Genomic DNA, 7,206 nt, shown 5'->3' with positions numbered 1-7,206 from the left:
GCAGGATACAAAATTAATGCACAGAAATGTCTTGCATTCCTATACACTAACAACAAAAGATCAGAAAGAGAAATTAAGGAAACAATCCCATTCACCATTGCAACAAAAAGAATAAAATACCTAGGAATAAACCTACCTAAGGAGGTAAAAGACCCATACTCAGAAAACTATAAGACACTGATGAAAGTAATCAAAGATGACACAAACAGTTGGAGAGATATACCATGTTCTTGGATTGGAAGAATCAATATTATGAAGATGACTATACTACCCAAAGCAATCTACAGATTCAGTGCAATCCCTATCAAATTACCAGTGGCATTTTTTACAGAACTAGAACAGAAATCTTAAAATTTGTATGCAGACACAAAAGGCCCCAAATAGAGTCTTGAGGGATAACAACGGAGCTGGAGGAATCAGACTCCCTGACTTCAGACTATACTACAAAGCTACAGTAATCAAGACAATATGGTACTGGCACAAAAACAGAAATATAGATCAGTGGAACAGGATAGAAAACCCAGAGATAAACCCGCAAACCTATGGTCAACTAATCTATGACAAAGGAGGCAAGGATATACAATGGAGAAAAGACAGTCCCTTCAATAAGTGGTGCTGGGAAAACGGGACAGCTACATGTAAAAGAATGAAATTAGAACACTCCTTAACATCATACACAAAAATAAACTCAAAATGGATTAGAGACCTAAATGTAAGACTGGACACTCTAAAACTCTTAGAGGAAAACATAGGAAGAACACTCTTTGACATAAATCACAGCAAGATCTTTTTTGATCCACCTCCTAGAGTAATGGAAATAAAAACAAAAATAAACAAATGGGACCTAATGAAACTTCAAAGCTTTTGCACAGCAAAGGAAACCATAAAAAAGACGAAAAGACAACCCTCAGAATGGGAGAAAATATTTGCAAACGAATCAACGGACAAAGGATTAATCTCCAAAATATATAAACAGCTCATGCAGCTCAATATTAAAAAGACAAACAACCCAATCCAAAAATGGGCAGAAGACCTAAATAGACATTTCTCCAAAGAAGACATACAGATGGCCAAGAAGCACAAGAAAAGCTACTCGACATCACTAATTATTAGAGAAATGCAAATCAAAACTACAATGAGGTATCACCTCACACCAGTTAGAATAGGCATCATCAGAAAATCTACAAACAACAAATCCTGGAGAGGGTATGGAGAAAGGGAACCTTCTTGCACTGTTGGTGGGAATGTAAATTGATACAGCCACTATGGAGAACAGTATGGAGGTTCCTTAAAAAACTAAAAATAGAATTACCATATGATGCAGCAATCCCACTACTGGGCATATACCCAGTGAAAACCATAATTCAAAAAGACACATGCACCCCAATGTTCATTGCAGCACTATTTACAATAGCCAGGTCATGGAAGCAACCTAAATGCCCCTCAAAAGACAAATGGATAAAGAAGATGTGGTACATATATGCAATGGAATATAACTCAGCCATAAAAAGGAACGAAATTGGGTCACTTGTAGAGACGTGATGAATCTAGAGACTGTCATACAGAGTGAAGTAAGTCAGAAAGAGAAATCAAATACCGTATATTAACGCATGTATGTGGAACCTAGAAAAATGGTACATATGAACCAGTTTGCAGGGCAGAAGTTGAGACACAGATGTAGAGAGCAAACGTATGGACACCAAGGGGGGAAAGCCGCAGGGAGGTAGGGATGGTGGTATGATGAACTGGGCGATTGGAATTGACATGTATACACTGATGTGTATAAAATTCATGACTAATAAGAACATGCTATATAAAAAAGTAAATAAAATAAAATTCAAAAATTAAAAAAAAAACAACTAATACTAAACTTTCTTTGGGTTACTTGTATGGAAATATGTTAATATAAATGTTTCAGACATTACATGAAATTCCTAAAAATCTTGTATATTCTGGTATAATGTTATAAGTCATAATTGTAGTTATTATTTTAAAATGTATATCTCAGAAATAACTAAATTTCCTTGTCAATTGCATTATTATGAACTTTCATCAAATCTTTAACCGTGGTCATTTCTAAGTCTTTTGTCATTTACAAGTCTTTGTCATTTACAGACAGCTCTGGGTGTACTCTGATGCTTTTTTTTTTTTTTTTTTTTTAATTTTATTTATTTATTTATGACTGTGTTGGGTCTTCATTTCTGTGCGAGGGCTTTCTCTAGTTGCGGCAAGCGGGGGCCACTCTTCATCGCGTTGCGCGGGCCTCTCACTATCGTGGCCTCTCCCGTTGCGGAGCACAGGCTCCAGACGCGCAGGCTCAGCAATTGTGGCTCACGGGCTCAGTCGCTCCGCGGCATGTGGGATCTTCCCAGACCAGGGCTCGAACCCGTGTCCCCTGCGTTGGCAGGCAGATTCTCAACCACTGCGCCACCAGGGAAGCCCCTACTCTGATGCTTTTGCAAAAATGTTCCTATAAAAGAGTTTCACCTTCAAGGAATTCGTGGAAAAGACTGACAAGTACAGGTTTCTGGTAACTGACTATACTGCTGAACTGAATGAATAAACATTTTCAGAACTCTAATGGAAAAATGATGAATTCATAAAAGTGCTAACAAAAGATCAAGATGAAAAAAAATTAATTACATGGGACTGAGTGAACTGATGAGGATGATGGTAATTTTTGTGACTTTCTGTTTGAATAAAAGTAAATAAATAAATAAGTAAAACAGCAAAATAAAAAAAATCGTACTTAATTTTTTAAATTCATTAAGTTTAAATGCCAAAGTTTCGAAAAAATACCATGAAATATATCTTTCCCACCTTTATCTTTCACAACAGATAACCAGTTACTAGTTTCTTGCATCTCCTTTAAGAGATTGTTAATGCATTTACAAGGTAATACAAATACATAGTATCTCCCTCCTTTTTCATAGAAATGGTATCTACTATTAACACTGCTTGCCATCTTGCTTTTTTTCAAACAGCAATATGTCTTGGAGAGATTTCCATATCACACAAAGATATTTCTCATTCTTTTCTATAGCTACATAGTATTCCACTATGGTGTCTTACAATTTATTCAACTAGGGCCTTGTTGATAGACATTTAACTTTTCAGATTTTTGTTCTTTCTTTCAAACACTGCTTCAGTGAAAAACCTTGTATACACATCATTTTGCACACCTGCAACTAAAACTGTAGGATAAATTCCTATGCTGAGTCAAAGGGTATATACACATGGGATTTTGGTAGACACTGCTAAATTGCCCTCAGTAGGAATTGTTCCAATTTATATATGCTGGTAATGTATGATAATTCCTATTTACCCATATTCATGCCTATTCTAAGAGTTTTCAATCATTTGGTTTTTTACCAATCCAGTAAGTAATAAAAGGTATCTGAGTGACTCAATTAGAATTAATTTTATTATGAATGAGGATGAGTACCTTTCCATATGTTTAAAAGACATTTATATTTAGTTTCCATTTGTACTTTTCTATTGAGTCAATAGTCATTTCATTATTGTTTTGTAGGAGCTTTTAATATGTTATATCCAACACCTTTTTTTTAATATAAGTTTATTTATTTACTTATTTATTTGGCTGCATTGGGTCTTAGTTGCTGCACATGGGCTTTCTCTAGTTGTGGCAAGCAGGAGTTACTCCTTGTTGCGGTGCACGGGCTTCTCATTGCGGTTGCTTCTCTTGTTGCGTTGCATGGGCTCTAGGCAAGCGGGCTTCATTAGTTGTGGCGCATGGGCTTCATTGCTCTGAGGCACGTGGGATCTCCCCGGACCAGGGCTCGAACCCGTGTCCCCTGCATTGGCAGGTGGATTCTTAAACACTGCATCACCAGGGAAGTCCCCCAACATCTTTTTAAAAGTCAGGTTTGGGCTTCCCTGGTGGTGCGGTGGTTGAGAATCTGCCTGCCAATGCAGGGGACACGGGTTCGAGCCCTGGTCTGGGAGGATCCCACATGCCGCGGAGCAACTGGGGCCGAGAGCCACAATTACTGAGCCTGCGCGTCTGGAGCCTGTGCTGCGCAACAAGAGAGGCCGCGATAATGAGAGGCCTGCCCACCACGATGAAGAGTGGCCCCCGCTTGCCACAACTAGAGAAAGCCCTCGCACAGAAACGAAGACCCAACACAGCCATAAATAAATAAAAGTCAGGTTTACTAAAGTATAAATTACACACAATAAGGTTCACCTTTTAGTGGAGCTGCTCCTTTTATGTGGAAGGCCTTCCAGCTGGGGGTTTGTAGTACTTGGTGCTTTGAAGTACATATTTGAATAAATCAGGTTCATCCATTGCAGTAAGGGAGTTACTGGGAGGGGCTTACACTCAGGCAGAGATTTTGAAGGTCTCAGATGTACAGGCAGTGTGTTCAACAGAAAGAGCGTAAGCACTGGACTCTATCGGGATTCAGCTCCTGTCTTTGCCATGTATTAAGTAGGTATTTTGTTCGGATCACATCACCTCTTTGGGTGTCAGTTTCCTTATTACCAAAAAATCCTCAAAATCAAATCCCATCAGATAATATAATGAAAGCACAGTGTTTATTGGTGACAGAGACTAGGTGCTTTAGTAAATGTTAGCTTCCCCTTTCTCCAGTAAAAGCCACGTCACTAAAAACAACATGCCCGGGGACAGCAGAATAGGTGTGTGTGTGTGTGTGTGTGTGTGTGTGTGTGTGTGTGTGTGTGCGCGCGCGCGCGCGCGCATCTCATTCTGAACCACGACCTCAGGTCCTTCTGGAGTATTAAGCCACAAAGAGGCCACTTATGTTTCTGTTTCCAGCTTTCCAGTTTGCCCCCCCTAGAGTCAGACTGAAAGCTTCCTGTGCCAATAAAATGGGCTCACAGGGAAAATATCGTATTTGTCTAAGAGAAGACATTCTAAGAGTGAGTAAGAACTCTTTTTTATTTTTTTAATTTTTATTTGTTTTTAACATCTTTATTAGAGTATAATAACCCTTTTTTAATAAGGAGCTACTCAAAACCACCCCGACAAACCTGTTCTTCTGCCTTGGTGATTAGTGGCTGACACAGCTTCCTCCTGATACCATGGCCTGTTGGTCCAACAGCCTTCAATTAATGAAGAGGTTCAAAAAAAGAACTTGCTCCTCAGGCCCTAGGACTTTGGGCTTCTCTATTCCCAACACTGAACCCTTTGTTTTCTGTGAAGGAGGCAAGACAATCACAACAGAACTAATAAATAATTATTCCTCGTCACTCGGCCAGGCAAAAATGGATGGGGTCTGCTGACATCCCGTAGGTGCCAGGTGGGCACCCTCATTATGGTCCTAGTGGTGTTCTCACTTGCCCAGGTTAGGTGGTGAAAGCCTCGTCTCCGGTCATTGGCCTTGGAAAACAGGAGCTCCATCACCTCCCAGTTGATTTCACCTGCAGGGTAGAATGGGCTAAATGTTGGGTGAGGTCCTCAGGAACTCCCCTTGCTCTCACCAGCCACAGCCATGAGTTCCCAGCCATAGCTGTGTTTACACCCTTCTGGGGGGCCTGGCATGAACTTCCACAACTGGGGCCCTATGTTCTGCTGTTGTTTCCAAACAAAAGATCAAGTTTTATTGCAGCCAATTAAGCAGACTGTGCTCTTTTCCCCATGGGGACCTGGTGTGCAATGGCTGCAAACAGCAGCCTCCTTGGTAGTGCACGCAGCCTGTTGCCCGTATGGGTTGCCCTAAGGGGCCTTGGAGATAGCCCTTTCCAGTGGACATTCATGACTGGCATGCTGTCCCCAGTCTAGGCTCCAGACGGGTATGTGCGGTGCCTTTGGAAAGCCTTAGGGCACAGTGGCCAGGGTCCACATTGGCAAGTCATAATGTCCATCCGCACCAAGCTACTGAACTATGAGCATGTGACTGAGGCCCTCAGCAGGGCCACGTTCAAGTTCCCTGGCTGCCAGAAGATCCACATCTCCAAGAAGTGGGGATTTACTAAGTTTAAAATGGATGAATTTGAAAACATGGTGGCAGAAAACGACTCATCCCAGATGGCTGTGGGGTCACATACATTCCTAATCGTGGTCCTCTGGACCCTAATCGTGGTCCTCTGGATAACTGGCGGCCCCTGTACTCATGAGATCCTTGGCGCTGTCCCCTCCTTACTTGTGCCCACCAATAAATCCTACTTTCCTGTCCAAAAAAAAAGAAAGATCAAGTTTTAGCTTTCTGAGTCCACTTCACTGTAGTGAGGTCTCAGTTCAAAAAGAAGTTAGGGGGCGAGGTCACAATGATAGATCCTCCCCAGTGAGACATCTGTGGAAGTACAGCTCAGAGAGCAGAGGCAAGTCCACCTCCAGGTTTCAGTCTTTCCCCTGAATTTCAGGGTCCTGAGGTCTGGGAATGGAACTAAGAATTATGGATTCTGAAGTGTGCCTAATAGAAGACTCAGCAGCCAATGATGGCTGCAAAATATAAATCTCTAATTGGAAGCGAGAGGGAAAATGCCTCTAATTCCATAGCTCACCTCTTGTGTGGTTCTGAAGTGGCCCGGAAGGATTTCTGGATGTGGAATTCAAGAGATCTGGGTTTTTAGTACCAATTCTTATTACTGACAGTGCCAACACTACCCATCAGTTACTGTGTGCTTACTATGTACTAAGTGCTTTATGAAAATTATCTCGTTCACTCCTCACAGCCACAAACCTATGAAGTAGGCACTATTACTGTCCCCATTTTACAGATGAGGAAGCGAAGACACAGAGAGGTTAAGCAACTTCCCCAAGGTCAAAGCAATAGGCACTTTGGATCTAGAAGCTGTGTTCATTATCACTACACGATACTACTTCTTCATGAATATTCATATACCATATAATGCTATAATTATTTGTTGAAATCTTATCTCCTACACGAAACTTGATGGTGGGCACAGTGTGTTATTTATTTTCCCATTGACAGTGGCCAACATTGACCTGAACACCAAGTGGGTGCTCAGTAAATGTTTGTTGAATAAATATTGAATAACTGAATATTACCTACTGTTCCTTAGCACTGGGGAAAGCAATGGAAAAGACGTGAGGGGAGGTGTAGGATGCTAAGGCACTAAGAACTCTAGTCCTCTGGTAGTGAAAATGGAAATTACCACCTCAAATTGGCATTTTCTTTGAGTTGGGCTTTGCAAACTGGGCTAGATATGACTAACAGTGGCAGCTGTGCATAACATTTTTGGCCCAGAATGTTTTCCCGT

The 7,206-nt window shown here is 41.1% G+C and overlaps 1 non-coding gene across 1 annotated transcript; it reads left to right on the top strand.

The window, feature by feature from the left end:
* The first annotated feature begins 5,585 nt into the window (after positions 1–5,585).
* LOC132375487 (small nucleolar RNA SNORA70) lies at positions 5,586–5,720 on the top strand. Its single transcript, XR_009506036.1, has one exon. It is a non-coding gene; the product is annotated as a small nucleolar RNA SNORA70 (small nucleolar RNA).
* The last annotated feature ends 1,486 nt before the right edge of the window (positions 5,721–7,206 follow it).

Source organism: Balaenoptera ricei, chromosome 11 (assembly GCF_028023285.1).
Source record: "Balaenoptera ricei isolate mBalRic1 chromosome 11, mBalRic1.hap2, whole genome shotgun sequence".
NCBI classification, from domain to species: Eukaryota; Metazoa; Chordata; class Mammalia; order Artiodactyla; family Balaenopteridae; genus Balaenoptera; species Balaenoptera ricei.
The sequence above is the reverse complement of the archived record's forward strand: the minus strand, read 5'-3'. Positions and strand labels throughout refer to the sequence as shown.